This window comes from Corythoichthys intestinalis, chromosome 14, assembly GCF_030265065.1.
Source record: "Corythoichthys intestinalis isolate RoL2023-P3 chromosome 14, ASM3026506v1, whole genome shotgun sequence".
NCBI lineage: Eukaryota > Metazoa > Chordata > Actinopteri > Syngnathiformes > Syngnathidae > Corythoichthys > Corythoichthys intestinalis.
In genome coordinates, this window is record NC_080408.1 from 24,923,302 (window position 1) to 24,947,670 (window position 24,369).

Sequence of the window (24,369 nt, forward strand, 5' to 3'; positions counted from 1 at the left end):
CTGCTTCTGACACAGCTTTGATGGCTGTGCGCTGGCTCTGGCCCCTGACTCCCAAGTCCCTCAGGAGCTTTGTGTAAGTTGTTCCCACAAAGCCTCTGCACCCGACTTCCACTGGGCGGACTTCAGCGTTCCAGCCACGCTGTTGAGCTTCAGCGGCTAGCTCGAAATACCGCAGGTGTTTTCGTTCATATGCCTCCTCTATGGAGTCCTCCCATGGTACAGTGAGTTCGATGATAAATACCTTTTTTAAGGAGGGGGACCAGAGCACCAGGTCAGACCTCAAGGTGGTAGTGGCGATCTCTGAGGGGAACACCAGCTGTTTGCCAACATCTGCCAGCATCAGCCAGTCACGTGCTGGGAACAACTGGCTTCTCTCTGATGGTGTAGTAGACCTCATGGCAGCTGTGGCCTCTTCACGAACAAAGGCAGATCCCCAGGAGCTATTAGATATCTGTGGTAGGGCGTTGTGTTAACTCGCTTTCCCTCCAGAGTAGGACCAATGCTCTTCAAGATCTGGTTGTGGCGCCAAGTGTACCGTCCTTGGGTGAGTGGGTATTCCATCGTTTTTCGCGGTTAATAGGGACCAGAACCCGCCGCGATAAGTGAAAAACCGTTAAGTACACCCCCCCCCCCCCCCAAATTTTGTGTGTGTGTGCTCAATGTATTTATTCAGATCTAGCACTGGAGATACATATAAGACATGTTTTTTCTCACTTTTTTCCCGTAAAGTATGATTTAAAAAAATGTGTATAAATATATATATATATATATATATATATTAATAAATGTTTTTTAGCACTTCAAATGTAATAATTATGATCAGTTTTAAACATAACCGTCCCACTGAATCATTTTTAAACAATAATAAAGTACTGTAGTAGAAAAATGCTTGGCTTTATTAAATGCTTCTGTTTACCCAACATGGCTGTGACTCTTGGAGTGACATGTAGAAATTACAAACTCCTCATAATCACTTCTGGCGTTTATTTTATATGTCTCGAACGTGTCCACATTCTCCACCCACAGACACAGACATTCATTCCAGCCCGCGCTTCTTTGCAGAAACTGTTTAACAAGTTAAACGATGATTGACAGATTGCTGCCCGGCTTCTTTGACCAGGTCAAAGCCATCGTTAACTTTAATAATTAGAAAAGAGAGAGGCTGTGCGAGCGTATGAAGCAGATCAAAGGTCTGTGGATTGGAAAAAAAAAAACTATCGCACATCCTTGCGATGGGACTATCGCGCATGCGTACATTGCGATGGCGATGTTTAAACGATATATTGTTCAGGCTTAATGGGCAGTAGGTGTGGTACACTCTGAAATGGCTGTCGGCCCATGAAATTAGTAGAAAAATAATTGGACAGCAATTATATACTGAGATGATTATTCAATAATTAAGACCTAAACAACACACATTAATTAAAATCCGATGTCTGAGAGGTGATGTGTGTTGGTGTTGAAAAACTCTTGCCTAAAACCTTATAGTTTATCCATCAACATTGTGCATTTCTTGTTTGTTATATTTTTGGTGGAAAAAAAATCCTCAAACATCTTGACCATTTATTTTGCTTAAGGTAAGAGCAACATTTGGAAAATGAGTGCATTCTGAGTCATACCGTAACTGCATTCTGTCAACATTTCACATTGGTGTCCTTACAGTGGAAGTACAACCATTGAATACAGTTGTGTTTTGTGTTCACATTTACTGAGTTTGCATGTAATATGGAAAGGATTTTTTTTTTTTAATGTGTTGTGTCTGAAAATAATTAATTACATTCCCATAAATGTCAATAACAGGGATTAATTGAGACACTTAAATCTGTAATTGTGTTTGGTGGTATACTAATTGAGTATTGTTTTAATCTTAATTTTTTAGAAAATATTTACAGATCACTGACTGAATCTTCACAAAAACAACTTAATTAGACAAATTAATAAAGAGTCAGAATTTTTTATTTCATTAATTTGTTTGTAAAATGTAGTCATTAATATGTGAGTAATTGTAGTATGATTTGCATTTCAACACTTAGTCCTTATCATATTCATACTCATTAAATGGACATCAAGCATGTCATTTTTGAAGTGGACCAATAATTAAGAGCAGCGGCATAATTTTGTGGCTCGTATTTCATTAAGGCAAAATTGCACTATTACAGGAATGAGTAATGAACTGTATGTTAATATTTTATATTATATTTGGAGAGCATTTATATGGATAGCCTGGCTACAGTAATCCAATGTGGCCTACATAAATTGTTCAGTCAACAGAGACGATTCTGAACAAAAGCAGCAGAGAGCTCTCCAAGCTCGGCAAGAACAGGATCATAATTATTGGATAGACAAAGGACAAAAATTGAATTTTAAACATGGCCTTGGTTTGACATTTAAAAAAATTTAGTTAATGTTTGACTCTCTGTGTGCATGTGACGTGAGAGAGGGACTGGGAGAACAATAAAGAGAATTTAATTGCTTTGAATCCCAATAAAAATGTCACAGCACGATCAGAGAGAAAAAAATACTTGTTTGCCCAAGGCTAAGAATATACACGGGAATAGGATGTATTATTCAGATGGGAGCTAAATATTGGTAAGTGCAATGATACACACAATCAGCAGGATACCCATTGATCAGTTACTTGCTCTCTATACGGAGTATGCACATTTTGTTGACTATTATTGTGCAAGTGTGCCCTACAGTTGCCTCAAGACTAGTCCAGAGTGTTCTTCGCCTTTTGCCCGAGTCAGTTAGGATAGGCTTCAGCTACCCAAGCTTTTAATGAGGACAATTGGCGTAGAAATTGTATGCATGCATGGCTAAACATCAATGCAAAAGACGTCCTGCTTGGCAGAGCTTTGGACTGAATCTTGCCCATCTTTTCAGCAAAGCCGGATACAGTATTACCACAACACAAAAAGGAGATGATGACAAATCTAAAACAATGTCTCATTGCTTGGCTTCCTAAATCAACAGTGCTGACTTTACATTTTGTTCTAGTGTTTGTTCCTATTTTTCACATATACTCCTGCTTGGATTCTCATCTTTTGTCATTCTGATGTTAGGATTTCAGTCGTGAGGGGTCAATTTGTTCATTTCAATTTCAGTAATCCTCTGCGGTACACGCGTAATCTGCACAATCAGATGCTTGTTAGCTAAGCCGCTCTCAGCACTGTTGATGTTTTCGCACTGAGGTCTCTGCTGTTTGTTATTAAAAATGAGGTCAACTGTATCCCTCCATTGACAGTGTGAAATTGTAATAGAAGGATTTGAGCTTAAAGCTATGTACTACAGTGTATCACAAAAGTGAGTACACCCCTCGCATTTCTACAGATATTTAAGTATATCTTTTCACGGGACAGCACTGACAAAATGACACGTTGACACAATGAAAAGTAGTCTGTGTGTAGCTTATATAATAGAGTTAATTTATTTTCCCCTTAAAATAACTCAAAATATAGTACACCCATTAGAAACTACGTGCATCCCTAAATGTCCAAATTGAGTACTGCTTGTCATTTTCCCTCCAAAATGTCATTTGACTCATTAGAGGAGTGCTGTCAGCATTGCTGCAGAGATTGAAGAGGTTTGGGGGGTCAGCCTGTTAGTGGTCAGACCATACATCGCATTCTACATCAAATTGGTGTGCATGGCTGTCACCATAGGAGGAAGCCTCTTCTGAAGACTGTACAAAAGAAAGCCCGCAAACAGTTTGCTGAAGACATGTCAACAAAGCCCATGGATTACTGGGACCATGTCCTATGGTCTGATGAGACGGGCGGGCTTTCTTGTGTACCGTCTTCAGAAGAGGCTTCCTCCTGAGGTGACAGCCATGCACACCAGTTTGATGTAGAGTGCGGCGTATGGTCTGAGCACTAACAGGCTGACCCCCCCACCTCTTCAATCTCTGCAGCAATGCTGACAGCACTCCTCTAATGAGTCACATTACATTTTGGAAGAAAAATGACAAGCAGTACTCAATTTGGCCATTTAGGGATGTACTTAGTTTCTAAGGGGTCTACTCACTTTTGTTGCCAGGGGTTTAGATATTAATAGCTGTATTTTGAGTTTGAGTTATTTTGAGGGGAAAATAAATTAACTCTATCATATAAGCTGCACACAGACTACTTTTCATTGTGTCAGTGTCATTTTGTCAGTGTTGTCCCATCAAAAGACATACTTAAATATCTGCAGAAATGCAAGGGGTGTACTCACTTTTGTGATACACTGTACATCTGCATGTTAAAATCAACCCAAGGAATCAAATGCCGAAGGAGAAAGCACAACTAGTACAGTAAAGCACATCCATAATTTTTTATGCATTCATACTCAAGTAAAAACATTATTTTTCTCAGGACAATTGAACAACATTGTGAGTTTCAGAAATTGTCATCATGTATTCAGAGCAGAGCTTGAAACTTTAACATATTCTGTTCCGAAGAGCTGGTTGACCTCTAATTTGTTCTAATATATTTCCCCTGAATAACTGTACTGTATAATAATTGAAAGAGAATTCATCTTTTCCAGGGTCAAACCATGGCCATCACAGGTCTTCTATGTATTCTGCAGGCATTTTATTAACATTCTTAAATGAGTAAAAAGAATTGAACCACTGCCCATGGTAAAATGTAAAAACAACATGGTGAATGGAAAGTGGATTTCTACTTGGAAGATGCCTTTCATAAAGACTTAATGCAAATCATCAGGGAGGCTGCTATCCCTTTGGTTGCCCTGCTGAAAGCTCAGATGGTGTTCCCACAACGCTCTCATATTATCATTATGTATATTCACAAACTCGCAAAATCTATATTATTTTTATATTTTTACTGTGCTTTTATTAATAATCACTCTGATGCCCCATACTTGTATTATTGTTTTAAATAAAGTCCATTCACATTTTGAAAAATCAAAAAATAGAGCAAAACCATTCATTCGTTCATCTTTTCACAAGGGTCGTGGGGCGTTGAAGCCTATCCCAGCTAACTTCAGGTAAGCGGTGGTGTCATCCTTCAAATTATCAAATTATGTCACTAACAATTTATTTCCAGTCTGCATTTTCTACAGCCATTCAAAAGTGAGATAATTTGCTGGATGACACTTAATGACATCTGTCATAAGCATTAATTAATGCTAATAACAGTGTCATGTCATAATTATGACGGTCATATGGCAGTCTTATGAACCCAGAGTGGTAGTGTGAAATAAAGTGTTTTACCATACACAGTATAAATAAAGCACGCATCAACTAAAAGGTTGTAAAATTAAGGAAACACATAGCTATCTCTGAAAACAAAAACAGTACAACAACCAGTTGGAATTTGGGAAAAAAATAGCCAAACAATGGTAGTTTTTTACTTTCAATATCCACTTTGATTTTTGTTCTTGGTGTTAGAAAATGAAATTTAATGTGCATAAAATCTGGTTTTACCTGTATTGCTTTGCAATTTACAAAAAATGATTACCATACAGGTATTTGAAAGTTGTTTTGAATGACTACAGGCTTAAAGTGACACTACTTAACGTGAGGCAATAATGCTTTAGCTTGCTGTATTGAACCTTGGCTAACAACAAATAAGCAGCTAGAAGCACTTTTTACTGTACCATCATCGCGCCCCCCCCCCTTTTTTTTTTCTCCATTTTTGGTGCCTTTATCATAAACTATTTAGGAGAATATACTGTATGCATACCATTTGCTTAAAAAAAAAATCATGCATAAAACTCCTATCAAGGAGGAGGCAGTGTGGCGGAACAGAGGATCTCTTGGCTCGAGCAGCCAGTGAACACCAATATGGTGTCATGATCAGACAGCAAGATAAATGCAAACTGTCCACAAAATCATTTATTTCATTTTTCTTTAGTTTACTGTTTGAACAATAGAATGGCATGGGTGTGTGCAGGCTGCTAAAAAAACAACAACAAGAAAAGCACGTATCAGCTGTGAATTTAATCTGATGACATACATATTAGCCCTTACCCCCAGACCATGCCACAGCGCGTAATGTGCATGTCGGAACTCGGAAGAACATGCTGTATTCTTTCACTAACATACACCGGTAACATAAAGTCATAATGAAAGAAAATATTTATTTTGAAAAATCATCTAAAAAAATAAACGTTTCAATGTTAAAAACAATTACCGTACAAATTCATAATGAACTACTGCCACCAGGCTTTCTCTGCTGGTATAAAGGCAACAACAAGTGCGCAACTAAGTAATATAATTATTGAGTAATGAGACAATAAAAAAGTAAGACTCCATGGATCGATGCATATAATAGACCCATAATATACATGCCAAATTCCATTGTGATCCTGCCATGAATAACGAAAATTCCGCAATTAATTAGTATAATTAATCAGCCCTGAGAACAAAAACATAATTCTGCTCGGGGATCAATGTGTATACATTCCAATAATCTACCTACCACATTTTACTTTTATCCATCCACGAATAAAGGATGAGTAGCGATTTGAATTCAACAATACATTCATGTAATTAATCAGCCCTGGGACAAAAAAAAAAATCTGGCTCCGAGGATCAATGTGTATACATCCCTAGAATATATTAGTGCTGGAATGATTAATCGATTAACTCGAGGATTCGATCTGAAAAAAATATTCCAATTAAATTTTGCTGCTTCGAGTATTCGTTTAATTAAAGTAGCGTTGTAATGTTTTTTTTTTTAAAGTGTTGTATTTAGTTTTATTGATCTGGGTGGATACACTGCCCTCTAGTCTGCCTCATTTCACATAGCTTAATCCAGTTGCTCCATGTTAAAACCAAAATAAGCAACAACATAATTTTTTGTTTGAGCTAATGTTTTTATTTTTAATGCATTCGTAATTTAGTTCATTGGTATATTTAGCCGTTTTTTTTTTTTTTTTTTTTTTTTTTTTTTTGTGGGAATATGTGTCTGAACCATTTGTTAAGAGCACTGTTAAAAAAAAAAAAAACATTAGCATTTTATAGCATTTCAGCTCGCGGACTTTTACTATGTAAATTAGCCATTATTTTTTTTTATACCGTTTGAGGCTCAGTTAAGGTATTTTAATTTCTCATGTTCCTTATCCGATTACTCGATTATTCGAACTAACTAGTTCATCGATTAATCGACTACTAAAACAATCGATAGCTGCAGCCCTAGAATATACGTACCAAATTTAATTCTGATCTGTCCGCGTATAACAGAGGTGTAGCAATTTTAGCTTGTGTCCTCTCCAAGAAGAAGAACAAGAACAACTTAAGTGAGATTATGAAACCTTCCTCCAGGCGGTCCAAAAGAACTACTTTAGGCAGTAATCTCAGTGTGCTTGTTGTGCCAGCATAATCATAAATCGTTGCTAGAAATGTACTGATTACCGGTTTTAAGGTATACCGTGGTATGGAAGCATCAAGGTTTCAAAACCGCGAAAAATTTCCGTCATCAAATCCCCAAGGTATTAGCTATTTTTTAATGTCCCAAAAATGCATGGAGAAATCTCTCGCTTGCAGCTGCAAGGCTCAACGCCCCCCTCTACCGGTTGTTGCTCAGTGTCAGTAAGTCAGCTGTGCTATACAATGGCTAGAGGAGGTGAAACTCCTGAACTTTTTCCCCAATCGAAGAAAATGAAATCGCTTGTCTGGGAATACTTCAGCTACAGAAAAGTTACAGAAGGTCCCGCTTAGAGGAGGAGGGCCAACCGACATGCAAAACATGTTTCTGGAGGGTGGCTGCCAAGGAGGCAATCCTTCCAAAATGATTTCGCATTTATACAAAATTAAAGTTTAGTAAACACTGTCATTAACTTTTCCCACCAGGTACAACAGTTATCTCCAGCTTGTTAGTGTGTCTAGAGGGGGTAAGACGTGATGCTTTTTTTCTCTCTTGCAACTGTCTGTGTTGAGAAAGAGAGTGTGTGTATAATGTAAACATGATACGAGTCATACACAAGTGCTTTTTATGGAAAATAATTCAATTATTTTTGTTCCGATACTAATAATGTTGAGCTGTGGGTTTAGGCTCACTGCATTTATTTTACTTTTATTTAGAATATGTATATATATTAGGCCTGTCAAAATTATCGCGTTAATGGGCGGTAATTAATTTTTTAAATTAATCACGTTAAAATATTTGACGCAATTAACGCACAAATGCGCCGCTCAAACAGATTAAAATGACAGCACAGTGAAATGTGTACTTGTTGTGTTTTTCGGAGTTTTTTTGCCCTCTGCTGGCACTTGGGTGTGACTGATTTTATAGGCTTCAGCACCCATAAGCATTGTGTAAGTAATTATTGACATCAACAATGGCAGGCTACTAGTTTATTTTTTGATTGAAATTTTTACATATTTTATTAAAACGAAAACATTAAGAGGGGTTTTAATATAAAATTTCTATAACTTGTACTAACATTTATCTTTTAAGAACTACAAGTCTTTCTATCCATGGATCGCTTTAACAGAATGTTAATAATGGTAATGCCATCTTGTTGATTTATTGTTTAAACAAATACAGTACTTATGTACCGTATGTTGAATGGATATATCCATCTTGTGTCTTATCTTTCCATTCCAACCTTAATTTACAGAAAAATATGGCATATTTTATAGATGGTTTGAATTGCGATGAATTCCGATTAATTACGATTAATTAATTTTTAAGCTGTAATTAACTCGATTAAAAATTTTAATCGTTTGACACCCCTAATATATATTTATATATATATATATACAGTAGATATATATTTATATTTATTTATTTGTATTTAATTTAACTTAACATTAAACTTATGTTCCAATTTGCTAATATCTTTTGAAAAATAAAAATCCTGTTCAATTGATTTTTTTTTAAACCCAGATATCTCAAAGTAACACATTTTAGAGATATAATTGCAATACCGTTATACAGTGAAACCGTGATATTTTGGCTTAAGGTTATCATACCGTCGGAATATGATACCGGCACAAGCCTAATCGTCGCATAAACTAATTTATTACGAGTCATTTGTTAACTTTGAAATTGTGTAACTACATGTCAGGACAGTAGTGCTTCACCTGAGGACCCGCTGTACTGCTTTTCCAATTCTATTTTGACATCTACTGTACATTTGTTATCATAGCTTTCTACCATGATTCTTCATATGTAGCATTAAAACATGAAATCAAAGAAAGACAAAATGAGCTAAACTAATCAAAGAACACAGGTTTATTACTTAATTATTTACAGTTTATATGACACTATAAAAGGATGTTTTTTTTTGTGTTTTTTTTCGTTAATCATCATCAGATCAAAGTTTTGTTGAATTCCAATTCGTAGTGTTGCCAAACAGTTCTACTTTTTGCACTTGTGTTCAAATGCATAATCACACATCTAATGATGACAGCAGCGATGGTAAACATTCAAAGACTGGGAATGAAAGCAAAAACTGTGATACGTAGGAAAGATGTTGATGCTTCAGAATTCAGCTGACAGCTACAGCGCTTAGGGCGATAGTGAGGTTCACATCTGTGTTTTGCCATTGCTGCTGGTCTGCCTCATCTGTTGTTATGGTAACTCTAATGATGAGGGGGAAGTGAGCTCAAAGGACCCAAAAGCCAGGCACACGCTTCCTGTTAGCTTACGCAAAAAGCTGCATAGAAATACGAGCTGTCAGTCCATATGGAAAATTGCTCACAAGAACTTCAGCTCTGTGATGACCAGGAGACAAATCTGAAATTCTCTTTCATTCCCACTTGTTTTGGGGCTGAAACTTTTTCTCTGCTTTACTGTCTCTCTGACTGTGATTCTCAGAATCCCAGGCTCCCTCAACGGTTTCTCCAAAAGCCTCTATCATTTGTCTATCCCCCTTTTCTGACCTCTTTCTTTTCTCATCGCTCGTCCTTGTGGCCTGACTGACAGGTGCTAAATCATTTCTCTCATGGCGTCCTTTTGTCCACAAGCATACTAAGGCCAAGGCAAGGTGGGACGACACTCTGGTATGAGCCAATGGAAAAACAAAAACAAAAAAAAAACCCACTTCGCCCATAAACATGCAGCGTGCATCCAAGGAAGCCTTTACGTTACAGTTTGACTGACAGTTCAGATAACACACACATTCACTATGTTTGTCCACTTACACATCCTGCCTGTCACCCACAGCCAACATTATTCACCAACACTATTCAGACCCGATGGACAGAAACAACATACACACACGCATGTATTTGGAGGTCAGTGGTCAAGAAAGCCCTGCTCATTTAATGGCCCATCATTGATTCGTTTCTTTTTCACACTACCACTCTGACAAGCTGGGTCCAGCCATTGATTTGAAACTGTGCCTGTAAATGTGTGACCGCGAGAGACATAGGTAAGTGCCTAATGTTCATGCATTTGTGTGTACATGTGCTACGGAATGAACAATTATGACATTTTAGATGGTCATTACTTCCAGTAATGTCTCTAAATTTCAGTTTGAATTGATGTCCGTGAGTTTTAAGTCAGTCACAGCCCGGTTCGAAAATTGCATAAGCTTAAAAAATTCTTTATGTCAATGACTGACTTCACAAGTAGCAAACTGCTTTGAATTGTTGTTATTGAAACACATATTTTTATTTGAACCATCTTGGCGGCACGGTGGCTTAGTGGTTAGCACATCTGCCTCACAGTTCTGAGATCAAGGGTTCAATCCCGGGCTTCGGCCTTCCTGTGTGGAGTTTGCATGTTCTCCCCGTGCCTGCGTGGGTTTCCTCCGGGAACTCCGGTTTCCTCCCACATCCCAAAAGCATGCATGGTAGGCTGATTGAACACTCTAAATTGTCCGTAGGTATGAGTGTGTGCGTGAATGGTTGTATGTCTCCTTGTGCCCTACGATTGGCTGGCAACCAGTTCAGGGTGTCCCTCGCCTACTGCCCGTAGTTGGCTGGGATAGGCTCCAGCACCTCCGCGACCCTCGTGAGGAAAAGCGGCATGGAAAATGAATGAACCATCTAAACATAAACAACTAATAAGTTAGGCTAGATGTCATTTCAGCTAACCAATAGACATATTCACTAGACACCATGGCGCCGGTGTCTGCCCACATTTTCGATTTGTCAGGTGGGCGCCATACTGCAGTAGTCATGACTGCACCGCTGTCGACCAATAAAAAGGGTACTTTGACATTTACCTTGCTGCCAAGAGTGATTTAATGCAATGATTTATAATTGGTATGCAACAAATTTAAATTATTCTGTAAACCTAATAAATCTAAAATAAATAAATAAATAAGTAATAAAATACAAAAAAAAGGAAATGTATTATTTTTGACTGATTTTGTCTTAGATTGAGAAAAAAAGCAGGCGTCCTCTTAGTGTACATTAACATCTGGTTTCCACTATATGCAAATTAAACATCTACAATAGTGCAAGTCAGACAATTTTTCTGAGAAAGCAAACTCAAGAAAGATATTTTGTACTCTTTTTCACGTATTTATAATTGCATACTAATAGTATACAGTGGTATATAAAAGTATCTGAACCTTTTGGAATTTCTCACATTTCTGCATAAAATCACCATCAAATAGGAGCTGACCTTTGTCAAAATCACACAGATGTAAAAACAGTGTCTGCTTTACTAAAACCACCTAAAGATTCATAGGTTTTCATAGTTTAATAAGGAGAGCATGCAAACAATTACAGATGGGGGATAAAATAAGTAAGTGAACCCTCTGCCTAAGGAGACTTAAAGAGCAATTGAAACCAATTTTACCAAACAATTTAAGTAAAGTGTGTGGCAAAACACTGATGAGTGGTTTAAAGCTGCCCTGCCCACTATAAAACACACACTTGGTAAGAATTGTCTTGATGAGAAGCATTGTCTGATGTGCATTATGGCTCGGTCAAAAGAGCTCTCTGAAGACCTGCGATTAATAATTGTTGATTTGTATAAAGTTGGGAAAGGATACAAAACCATCTCTAAAAGTCTGGATGTTCATCAATCGACAGTCAGAGAAGTTTTCTACAAATGGAGAGAGCTTGGTACTGTTGCGTCTCTCCCAAGAAGTAGCCGTCCTCCAAAGATGACGCCAAGAGTTCAGCGCATAATACTCAGAGAGGTAAAAAAAGAACCCTAGAGTGTCTGCTAAAGACTTGCAGAAATCACTTGCACAGTCCAATATCTCTGTGCACATATCAACCATATGTAAAACTATGGCCAAGAATGCTGTTCACAGGAGGACTCCACGGAGGAAGCCTCTGCTGTCTAAAAAAAAATATTGTTGCTCGTTTAATGTTTGCAAAAAGGCACTTGGACACTACACAGAAGTTTTGGCAAAAAATTTTGTGGACTTATGAAACCAAATTTTAATTGTTTGGGAGTAACACACAATGTTATGTGTGGAGGAAAAATAGAACAGCTCACCGACATCAACACCTCATCCCCACCGTGAAGCATGGTGGAGGGAGCATCATGATTTGGGCCGTTTTGCTGCCTCAGGGGCTGGACAACTTGCAATCAATAATGGAAGAATGAATTCAAAGGTTTATCAGGATGTTTGGTAGAAAAACCTGAGGCTGGCTGTCAGGCAGTAGAAGCTAAAAAGAGGATGGATGCTGCAACAAGACAATGATCCAAAACACAGAAGTAAATCAACTTCAGAATTGTTTCAGAAGTACAAAATACACGCTCTGGAGTGGCCAGGTTAAAGTCCAGACTTGAACCCCATTGAGATGCTGTGGCATGACCTAAAGACAGACATTCATGCCAGACATCCCAGGAATCTGACTGAACTAAAGCAGTTTTGTAGAGAAGAATGAGCCAAGATTAATCCTGATCGATGTGCCAGACTGATCTGCAACTACAGGAAGCGTCTGGTTGAAGTTATTGCTGCCAAAGGGAGGGGGCGGGCACAAAATATTAAATGTGATGGTTCACTTACTTATTTTTCCCCCTTTTGTCATTTTTTTGCATACTATCCTCATTAAAATATGAAAACCTGTAATCTATCTTTAATATATCAATGTTTTAGGTGGTTTTAGTCAAAGCAGACACTGTTTTTTCATCTGTTTGACAAATATCAGATCACATTTGATGGAAGAATTTTGTGCAGAAATGTGAAAAATTCCAAAAGGTTCAGATACTTTTTTTCATACCATTGTGGGCGTATAAGAGCAGAAAGTTGAACCTATGTGATAGTTAATGCTTAAGTGTAATCAATTTAAAAACCTTGATAAAGGACCATCTTATACAGCCTCTTCCATAATGTCACATTGCGTGGCTTTGACTAGGAAAAAAAATGTGTGTAATTATCAATAGGTCATTTTTTTTCACTTCTGATGAATGAGATGTTTCATTTGATTGGCCAAACATTTCAATCACCATTCAGGAAAATAACCTTCATAAATCACCACTGTGGGATTTAATGTGGAAAATGTCTTAGAAAATCTCAAATTGAATGTCTCGTAACAGAATTAGCCTTATAGTTAGCCAACATGGTGAATAACTTGACATATGAACCGTCTATTCAATGAGGCGTGTACTGTTTTCAGTACATCTTTCTTATCCCCATATGATTTTAAAATAATAAATGCTAAAATGTTCCACTAGCAAGCCATGTTTTGTTATTTTGTTGTGTATCCAAATCCTAAAAAGTGTGTCTCAATCACTTTCCAATGTTGTGTTCTGGCATTTCATAGACACACATCACTTTTGAACTTGAATAATGTGGTTTTATTGAAACATTATTGAAGTCGCCTGCTTTTTATATTTTAAAGAGAGATCAGTCACCTTTCTGATACCAATTTTTCTGTTTAAATGTCATTGCCCTCAACTCTCTATTACATAGAAGCAGTTAAAAATGTTAAGGATGATTGACATAATCGATCGAAGCAATTCTTTTTTTTATGTGTCGCTCTGTAGAATTCGCAGGTCAACAAGATCTTTATGTATTCTTCCCGCTTCGTTTTCATCAGTGGAGTTGCACACGGCTCCGTCTGTCCTGTTGTTATGTGCCCATTCTTGTCAGAGCAGCAGCGTTTCTCACTGTAATTGATGGATGACATCTGACAGGATGGAAGATGGATGAAGGGAGGTTACATCCTCCTCTTTTGCAAACCACAAAAATGTCTTTAGTTTTTATACTCTGAACAATTTATATATACGCTTGATTCTATTCTAGCTCAAGCATTACTGTGCAGTTGCAACTGGCTGAAATTCGCAATTTATGTGTCCTGTGCTGACAGTACAGCCATTATTCAAACAGCAGTTCTAAGTGTGTGCAAAGTGTCCAAAAATTTAATTGAAAACTATGCTCCAATGACGATTCAGTTACACTCAACAGCATTTCAGTTAATATTGAAAGTACAATACTGTGCACAGTAGGTGATTGAGTACAAATGAATTGAACTTCCAGGTTACCATGGAAGTGACAGCAGCTGCCGAACATACAGTATGTCAAATTCCACTATCATTTAGCTTCTGAATAGTTGTACTGTCTGCCTTAAATTGTGAAAAGTGTTTTGCTCCCTGATGCCATTCTTGTTGGAATTGATCTTTTCGTTCTTAAATGTTCAGAGAATTGGTCTTCCATGCAATATAGCTATCATTGATTTCAGTCATCATTGCCTTGGAGACAGAAGCTGCATGAAAAAAGATGACATCTCCAGGCATAAGTGTTCAACTTGTCTGCAATACAGATCTGTTCATATTAGATGAAACCACTCTACCCCCCAAACATCCCACCCCCCACCCACGTTCTGAGTTATACAAACAGGATCCTATCCAAGGGCCTACTGTTTGGCCCCATCTCCATGTCTCGAATAGCAATTAAGAAGAGTCATGTGCATACCAACGCTGACATTAGCCAAGAAATGGCATGACTTAATGCTGAGAATGAGAAAACATGACCTTCTATCCGAACATTTACTGTCTATGTGAGTCCTAAATTGCACTTTGCTTTCTCTTCTGCATTTCCCTATAATCCCATCAATTCATCAGGGCTACGGATTGGGCACAACACTGTGTTTTCTAAAATTAAAACTGCTCCAATTAGATCCATTTACTGTTCAACAAATTTTATTTTTGGCTCATAGGCTACTTTTGCAAAGCATGGGCGCTTTTAACACAGTTCATTAGGCGTTTATATAGGCTATTACCATTTGCTACAAAAAAGATCACAAGGCTTAATTAGTTTGCTTGTATAATAACAGTTTTTCTCAATTCATTTTAAAGAATGAAAGAACACCAATTACCTAAAACCAGGCATATTAAATTTTACATGAATACTAATATCAAAGGATTGGACCTTATTGTAAAAGCTTGTATATCGTTCAGGAGCCAAGAATGTGTAGGTATTTTTACAAACTGCACCATTACACTAAAGTATCAAGTAGTGCTGCAACGATTAATCGATTAACTCGAGTATTCGATTAGAAAAAAATATTCTAATTAAATGTTGTTTAATTAAAGTGGCGTTCTAATGGTTTATTTTGAAAGTGTTTGCATTTTGTTTTATTGACACTGCCCTTTGGTCTGCCTCTTTTCACATGGCTGAATCCAACTGCTCCCTGTTAAGACCAACGTAAGCTAAGTATTTGTTTGAGGTAATGTTTTTTAATGCATTCATAATTTAGTTAATAGGTATATTTAGCCGTTTTCTGTGGGAATATGTGTCTAAACCATTTGTTAAGAGCATTGTAAAAAAAACTTTAGCATTTTATTGCATTTAAGCTCGCAGACTTTTTCTATGTAAGTTAGCCACTTGTTCTTTCGTTGTACATAGATCCTCATTAAAAAAAATTAAAAAAAATTAATTGTCCCGTTTGAGGCTCAGCTCATGAATTCTAATTTTTCATCTTCCTTATCCGATTACTTGATTATTCAAACAAACTAGTCCATCGATTAATTGACTACTAAAATATTCGATAGCTGCAGCCCTAGTATCAAGGGCACAACTGGGTACCAGCCAAGTAAAAAGTAGCCTACACGTAAAGGTACAATCATTGTTGTGCAATTACTTCTGATTGTTTCGATAATAAAGAATCTGTTCATCTTGTTTCTACCCTGCTGTTCCCCCATATTGTAATATTGTATGTGGCAGTTGTTTTGATAACAATATGACAAAAACAATCATACTAATATATACTAATACTACTACTACTACTACTACTAATAATAATATAAAGCAGCAATAAATAAGATGCATTCAGTTTATACATAATTCTAAAAGATCCTAATACATGTCCATCACTGTCTGGATCTGTCCCCTTGTCACACTTTGCCGTGCCACTTGCATACAACTGCAACCTACCGATTTTCCGCGTGCAGAGGTGCTCGCTCCGGTCACTCAACGCAGAAAAAAAGCAGGCATGATGAGGAAAGAAAATCCAGTTTAAATCCGCGCAGGCAGCACTGTTACGTTGGCCGATGTGGCGATTATATCCCACACAGTGGGAGCTCGTCCTTTAGAATTGGACGCAGAGAGGAAGCAGCTGATGTGCGCCAAAGCCGGACGTCAGCGCTAGTGATGGTCGATTCACTGTTTTTGCCTCCCTCTCCTCCTCCTTCCTTCTTTTGCTTTCTTATCTCGTCGACTGTTTGATGTTATCTTCCAGTTATGACGAACCTAACTATATGTTTGTGTTGAGTTCATGTTCTCCCTGCGTGGAAGAGAGTGGGCGGGCATTAGTATTCCCCCTTGCCCCCCTCCGCACCTCATTCATTTTAAAGCGTAGATTTATGCTCCACGCAACCTGGAGCGTTACTCCTTATTAGTTTAAAACAGTGAGTCGATAGTCTACATTAAACAGTGAGTCGATAGTTAAGGAGAAGAGGAAGCCAACCCCATTTCTTGTAGTTGGTTTTTTTTTTTTTTTTTTTGTTCCCTTCAACATGTACAGACAATTTATATTGGGACTGAACTGCACTACTGCTTTCATAAATTATTTGGTAAAATTTCATATTGCACAGTGTTGGCCAAAAGTATTGGCACCCATGCAATTCTGTCAGATAATGCTCAATTTCTCCCCGAAAATGATTGCAATTACAAATGCTTTGGTAGTAATATCGTCATTTAATTTGCGTGCAATGAAAAACGCAAAAGAGAATGGAAAAAAAAAAAAAATCATGATTATTATACACAAAACTATCTGCAAAAGTATCGCCACCCTTTTAAAAAATCATGTGATGCTTCTCTAATTCATGTAATTAACAGCACCTGTTACTTACCTGTGGCACATAACAGGTGGTGGCAATAACTAAAACCACACTTGTAGCCAGTTAAAATGGATTAAAGTTGAATCAACCTCTGTCCTGTGTCCTTGTGTGTACCACATTGAGCATGGTGAAAAGAAAGAAGACCAAAGAACTGCCTGAGGACTTGAGAAGCAAAATTGTGAGGAAGCATTGGCAATCTCGAGGCTACAAGTCCATCTCCAAAGACCTGAATATTCCTGTGTCTACCGTGTGCAGTGTCATCAATGAGTGTAAAGCCAATGGCACTGTGGCTAACCTCCCTAGATGTGGACGGAACATAAAATTGACGAGATATTTCAACAAAAGATTGTGCGGATGCTGGATAAAGAACCTTGACTAACATCCAAACAAGTTTAAGCTATCCTGTAGTCCGAGTGTAACACAGTGTCAACCTTTACTATCGGCGTCTGAATGAAAAGGGACTCTATGGTAGTATATCCAGAAAGACCTCACTTCTGACCCAGAGACATAAAAAAAAGCCAGGTTTGAGTTTGCCAAAGCTTACCTGAGGAAGCCAAAAACATTTTGGAAGAATGTTCTCTGGTCAGATGAGACAAAAGTAGAGCTTTTTGGCAAAAGGCATCAACATAGAGTTTACAGAAGAAAAAAAATAAACGAGGCCTTCAAAGTAAAGAACATGGTCCCCACAGTCAAACATGGCAGAGGTTCCCTGATGTTTTGGGGTTGCTTTGCTCCCTCTGGCACTGGACTGCTTGATCGTGTGCATGGCATTATGAAGTCTGAAGACTACTAACAAATTCTGCAGCATAATGCAGGGCCCAGTGTGTGAAAGCTGGGTCGCCCTCAGAGGTCACGGGTCTTCCAGCAAGACAATGACCCAAAACACACTTCAAAAAGCACTAGAAAATGGTTTGAGAAAAGCACTGGAGACTTCTAAAGTGGCCAGCAATAAGTCCAGACCTGAATCCCATAGAACACCTGTGGAGAGATCTAAAAATGGCAATTTAGAGAAGGCACCCATCAAATCTCAGAGACCTGGAGCAGTTGGCCAAAAAGGAATGGTCTAAAATTCCAGCAGAGCATTGTAACAAACTCATTGATGGATATCGGCAGAGGTTGTTCGCAGTTATTTTGTCTAAAGATTGTGCTACCAAGTATTAGGCCGATGGTGCCAATACTTTTGTCCGGCCCATTTTTGGAGTTTTGTGTAAAATGATCATAATTAAAAAAAAAATTTCATTCTTTGTTGTTTTTTTCATTGCAAGCAAAATAAATGAAAATGTTACTCCCAAAGCATTAGTCATTGCAATCATTATCTGGGAGAAATTATCTGACAGAATTGCAGGGGTGCCAATACTTTTGGCCAGCACTGTAAATGAAAATTGAAGATGGCAAACTACTATCATTTTGGACAATCAAAATCAGCAAAAAAAAAAAAAAAAAACATGTAAAGGCTATGCTGTGACAAAAAAATTACTGCATAATGCATGTGTTGTACACTACATTTAAATTGAAAGAGTGGAAAAACTGAAAAACACATTAGAATAATACCAACATAACTAACCAGGTTTGTTTTTCATATTAATCTCATATTGTGATTGTGGTTATGAATAAAGATATCATGCAGAATGGATTCAATAAACCAAAGGCAGGGATGTGGTCTTTAATTATGAAAGGTTGCTGCCTGGTTGGTGCCTACAGATACAAAACTCCTTGCCTGACTGACTTGCCATCATGTTCCGTTCATACTGGAAAATGAGCGTGCCTACCAGAGAATGATTTATCTCAACCCGTGCTGCCTCAGTGTCATGCAGAACCATATTGCTCAATAATATTGTGGCGAGCTGTTGGCTGAATATGGACAGAAATAACATTTCGTAGCATATGTCAACGTCTGTGGTACTGATTACCTCCGATATGCAAATTATAACTACTTTGCTGAATTGATGTGGCTGCTGCCCAGACTACTGGTTCTCACAAACATAACCAGCCATCTGTGATGAGCTCAGCAAGCAGCAGCCAGACCCGTCATCATGCTTCTAATGTAGTCATCTAAATTGATCTTTGTGTGAATGTTGAGTTTCAAAGAAATTTTGTCCCATAGGCAAACACTTAAGACAGAAGCGGCTCTTTCAATCATTTTTTCATTAGTCTGAGCGACTTCATCAGTTCACGGACCATCAATGTTCCATTGAGAGACGGTCCCTGCTGCATTGGAAATTACTTCAAATATGCAGTCGTTTTGAGCTTTTTAAGTTCTCCCACCTTCAGCCCATGCATTTCATCAAAAGAGCAGTACAGAAAAGAACATGCCACTTAAGCATCCATTAACTGAGCCTACAATATATATCTCTGTATTTAAAAGCTACCTATTTAAACCCTTGAGATATCCTTCTGAAGCCGACTTTGCTATTTATAAATAAATGTGGCCAATTTATAAACACAGGTGTGTTCATCTACAATTTAATGACAATGGTGAGTCTAGGGATAAACCATATTCTTGGATGCACTCCTAATGTTTAAGTTATCTTTCACATTTCAATCACTGTTCTAAAATGATTTGGAATTCCACTACAACCTTTTACCGTATTTTTCGGACTATACGTCGCAGTTTTTTTTCATAGTTTGGCTGGGGGTGCGATTTATACTCTGGAGTGATTTATGTGTGAAATTATTAACAGATTATTATATCATTTCACATGTTATTTTGGTGTTTTGGAGTGACACTGATGGTTTGGTAAACTTGTAAGCATGTTCTTTATGCTATAGTTATCTGAATAACTCTCAATAGCTATGTTACATTAACATACCGGCCACGTTCGCATTTCGTTGTTCATGCATCATGTAACATGATCATACTATACACTTATTCAGCATGTTCTCCATTGTATTTTTATGTTAAATTGCCTATCAAGATGACACATCTTGTCTATGTGTTAGATTTTATCAAGTAAATTTCCCCCAAAAATGCGACTCATACTCCGGTGCGACTTATATATGTTATTTTCCTCTTCGTTGGGCATTTTATGTCTGGTGCAACTTATAGTTCGAAAAATACGGTATGTGTAAATTATCAACCCTTTGTAATGGTAGCTTTATTGGAACAGCTATAAATATCCAAATATTAATCCATTGTGGCGTGGGCTATAATTTGTATACATAAAATACCGTATTGGCCCGAATATAAGACGGCCCTGATTATAAGACGACCCCCTCTTTTTTCAGACTCAAGTTTGAAAAAAAGACTTTTTGAACACCAAATTAATTTTTATACAGAAAATACAGTAAATCCGAAACAAATGATTATAACAGTGTATTTGAAAGAAAAAGCATGTTATTTTGCCTCATTCAAATCTTAATATCTGAACATTTAAATATGTAAACTAAAGTGCCATCACATTCGTAAATGAATGGCTTCTGGTTTTTGAAATGTAAATAAACCAATCTATTGTGATAAAACAACAAAATTGTAATAACTGCATTAACCATCAAAGTGAAGTCTAACTGTAACTGTAGTCTTGAAACAAATCTGAATAAGGAAAAAGATTGCAATAAAATAATGCAAACTGGTTAAACTAAAAAGAGTAGCAGAGCTCTATCATGACAGAACATCGCTTCAATGATACCTGGTGCCATCTAGCGTCGTGAATGGGTATAATGTCTAGACCGCGAATATAAGACGACACCCTCTTTTTCAGTGTTATTTCAATGCAAAAAAACACAGTCTTATATTCAGGCCAATACGGTATATAGACATTCATACTATTGTCATGTCTCGGAAGTCATGTTAGTGTTTTTTTTGTTTTGTTGGTGCTGCTTTTATTTTGGTAGTGGCATTCAGCCTGGTTCCCAACTTTACTTCCTGCTCTTCCCAATCAGGCTGATCATTTCCACCAGTGATCCATTGTATATATAGTCTGCACCTAACCTTGCCCTGTGTCGGTTCGTCTTGTATCCTGCCATGTTCCATGTTACCAGCTCATGTAAGCTCATGTAAGCCTTTTTCTTGAGTAAGATTTATGTTGGGTTCAAATGCCCTTTTTGTTACTTCGTTGACTTTGCTAAGAATTTTGGTGTCCAGCAAGTGCTGTGATTTTTCGTTGTCCTTTTGAACTCCGATGAACTGAAAATAAACCTTTTTTGTTTAAACGGAACAGTCGTGCATTTGGGTCCTTAGTGAATCCTTGTCAACTATTTTCTTTAATCAGTAAAACATTTTTTAAATTGCAAAATTCATAAGGAGTTTTAAATAGCAATATCATCCCTTCCAATGATGGAGTGGACTGGCTAAGAAGAGTCACTGTGAAATACCTGCATATGCCAGCAGGTTACCCAAGAACCACAGATTTTAAAATGATTAAATTTTACCCCAGATAAGGAATAGCTTAATCATTTGATCATCGGTTGACTGTTTCGCGGCTGGTGTGTTGCCTTGTATAAGAAGGTTCCGATGCCTGAGGATTTACAGCTTGTATGCAATTGTGTCTTGTGAAGTTGAGCATGAAATACAGCGTGTGAGTTCAAGCTTGATATTAATGAGCTCCTCCTATCCCCAGGAGTTTGTTTTGACCCACATCAGAATAATTAACATCAAACTCAAAATGTCTGTAATACAGTCCTTTCTTTTCACATCTCGGCTTCACAGAAGCAGCATGTGTTTGTATGCAAGGAAAGTCCTGTCCATGTTTCATTTGCACATAAATTGGTCCATAAACTTTGCTAACAAGTTGTGTTTTCCATCGAGTCACCTTGCTGTTAGAAGGGAGACTTAAGTCATGATTTCCCCATTAAAATCTTCACATTTGGAGGAAATGTGTTCTGCCTCCTGTAGTGCTACTGTCTTTACCTGTAATGCACCTGAAGTAGTCACAGTTTCATTAGTGCAATTTTGTGGTCGTTTTTAAAGAACTGATGTGCCTAGGTAAATGTGTGTACCAGAGATACCCTCTACAGTACTCCAGGTTGTGTGCCGCGTGACCTCTGACATTCGATGCAGCGTAGTCATAAAATGTGTACTTTAATATGCTCACCACCTTAAGTGAGGTGGGTTAGCAAGGAATATCCTCTTAGAACACAACTTCAAATTTATCCATGTGTAGGTGGGGGTTGATGATTCTACCACAAGCCAATCCTTGTGAAGAACTGGCTCAGGGGATTTGTGCCTCTACAGAAGAGCAGCATAAACTTCTCTTGCCACATTTGGTGATGGATTCGAACAATTGACTTGAGAGATGGCGCTTTTTCCAGACACCATTTGAGTCATGAGGACTTTCAGTGTTCTGTTGAACAGCTCCAAGCATTGGACATTGAACAATGACACAGGTTAGTGTTTCTGAACCTATGATTCAAGTGCCAATTCCTTATTAGGCTTCATTGGAACACTGTTGTGGCTAAAATTCATTCAATCAAAACCCTTTACTGTCAATTTAAGGAGTTAAGAATGAATATACAGTATAACCAATATTAAAATAAACACTTTCAAAATGAACTACATCCCCCTGGTTCCCTTGACTGGCTCACTTGGAAACCTACAGGCATCAATAAATCCGCATTTAATTTGTATTAAATTAATTAGTATTGAAAAGTGGTTATTAATCATTCCTGAGACAAAAAAATAGAAATACGGCAATGGGGATTAATGCATGTCTATACATAATATTTGTCTACCAAATGCCATAGAGATACATTCACGAGTAACGGAGGAGTAATAATTTTTTAGTCCACAATTAATTGACCAATGTAAATGAATAGCACCACTGATGTCACCCTTGTTTACGGAACAAGTGGAGAAGGAAAAAAAAAAATAAAGCACCGAAATGTTATTCTGTGTTATTCGGTCTGGTCTGGTTATTATTCTGTGTTATTCGGTCCACTGTTTGTTTCTGAACCACAGGGGCGCTGGAAGTCACTCACTGCCCTGGGGTGCTGAGGATCTTATTTTGTGTTTTTTTCCCATCCAAAAACGGTTAAATTTCGGTCCAAATGTGTCATGCTCGCGCTTTTTCTCCATACAAAGCGTACACAGTGGCAGTACACACGCATGCTGGATAGTTAACGAACTACTGTACTACTATAAGCTACTACTAGTGATGTCACGAGGTGCGCAGAGTCTTCGAAGCGTGTGTCGAGTAATGAAGGGACTTTTCTGCGAAGCGCGTACCGAGGCTCGCTTCATTTAGGGGAGGTTCCGAAAATGATGACGTCCGAAACCTCGCTGCCAAGCTGTACCACGTGATCGCTTCATGGAGTGCTTTGGATTTGCTGCGTGGTTTGACAGCTTGCTTCTGTCTATCGACAGATCGCTTCCGTTTATCAACCTCTGCCTGCATTCAAAATGTGGGTGTTAGCAGGAGAGTTGTGATCAGGTGAGAGTTTGGATAATTTGGAGGTGGTTTGGAGAGTGAAAAGTTTAAGTGAGTTGAAAGAAGGGTACAGTAGTTGATACTAGGATGAAGCCAGCAAGAAAGAGGACTTTCTGTGTGGAAAAAATAAAAAATAATAAATAAATAAAACAATGAAAATCCCCACCATCCTGTTGCTACATCAATGTCCAAATTGCACAAGCATCATCAGTAACTGTTTTCATGTTACACGAATATGTAAACTGTTCTCTCTGATTACGTGTAACGGGTTCACGCGGGTCCGCTGTGTCGAAACCTCCCTTTCCTCATGTGGGTGCACTGGCAGGGAAAGTGGGTTGCCCGGGCTTCTGGCTTGGTGGTCAGAGCATCCTCCTACCGTACTGGATGCATCGTGCGAGTGAGTTCGAGTTCTGTCCTGGGTACGGATTGCGTCGCGCGGCTCGGATCCATGCAACACCGGCGACATACGCACATGTCATTATCAGAAAAAATAACATTGCACAACCTACCACATTATTATAATGCCATTTATGAAACTATTTTCACACATACACAGACTACATTAAAAATACATACATCTAGGTTTTACTTCATGAGTGACATATGAGACTGTATGTGGCAATTTGGCACTGCTGACCTACAGGAGACATCATATCATATATTTTATATAACTGTTTTTGTTTCATATGTATAGGTCCTTTATTTTTCCATAATTCAGTGGGTACTGACCCCCCACCCCCATACATCATGGTCACTCAGGTTATGAGTTTGATCCCATTGCTGAAGATGTATGCCAAATTTAACTTCTGTGACTGGAAAACAATGAAAAGAAAGTTGAAGAAAAATATATACACTATACTTAT

The 24,369-nt window shown here is 37.9% G+C and overlaps 1 protein-coding gene across 1 annotated transcript in view; it reads right to left on the reverse strand.

The window, feature by feature from the left end:
* LOC130930037 (leucine-rich repeat-containing protein 24-like) overlaps window positions 1-16,580 on the reverse strand; it is a 32,164-nt gene extending 15,584 nt beyond the window's left edge. The window contains exon 1 of the mRNA XM_057857709.1: window positions 16,240-16,580. The gene's annotated coding sequence lies outside the window, so the exon portion shown is untranslated. The remainder of the gene's footprint in view (window positions 1-16,239) is intronic.
* Between the last annotated feature and the right edge of the window lie 7,789 nt (window positions 16,581-24,369).